Here is a 708-nt window from a genome sequence, read left to right as displayed (position 1 = left end):
TTAGAGAAATTTTCTTCCAGTTATTCTTCAACTATTTCCTCTGTAGATTTGTGTGATTCTTCTTGTTCTGGAATGCCAATAATTCTTAAGTTATTCCTCTTTATGTTGTCCAACATGAATCTTAGACCTACTTCAGATTTTTCTATCCTTTTTTCTGCTTGTTCTATCTTAGTGGTATTGAGAGATTTGTCTTCCAGCTAAACAGTTCTGCCTTCCATCTCATCTATTCTACTCCTATGCCTTTTCAGTGTATTGTCTATTTCTGGTATTCAATCATTGATTGTTTAAACCTCTTCCTGTAGGTTTTGAATTGTTTTCAATGCTGTGTCTGTCTTATTTGATTGTCCTTGTAGTGATTTCCTGACTTCTTCCTTATTTATTTTTTTTTCCTTAAATGTTTTGTTGTGAATTATGTGATAGTTTACATGGGAGAACATTAATTTTATATTTATTCTATCATGTATCGTCTCATTGCCATGGTTACAATCCCCACCATGCATCATCAACCAACCAAAGGGTATACCCTGCAATCCTGCCCCCCGTACCCCCCAGGTCCTCAGCACACAGTCACTCTCCCTCTTTGGATCTAAAGTCTCCAGCTGCTCCATTGCTCCACGTCATCATCTCTGCCTCCATTTCAGGCATCACTGCTTCTCTGGGTAGGGTCCTGCTCTCTGCTCTTCTCCCTTGATGGTCCTAGGGACCTCC

This window comes from Chrysochloris asiatica, unplaced genomic scaffold (genome assembly GCF_000296735.1).
Source record: "Chrysochloris asiatica unplaced genomic scaffold, ChrAsi1.0 scaffold00061, whole genome shotgun sequence".
Lineage (NCBI taxonomy): Eukaryota > Metazoa > Chordata > Mammalia > Afrosoricida > Chrysochloridae > Chrysochloris > Chrysochloris asiatica.
This window is presented reverse-complemented; position numbering follows the sequence as displayed.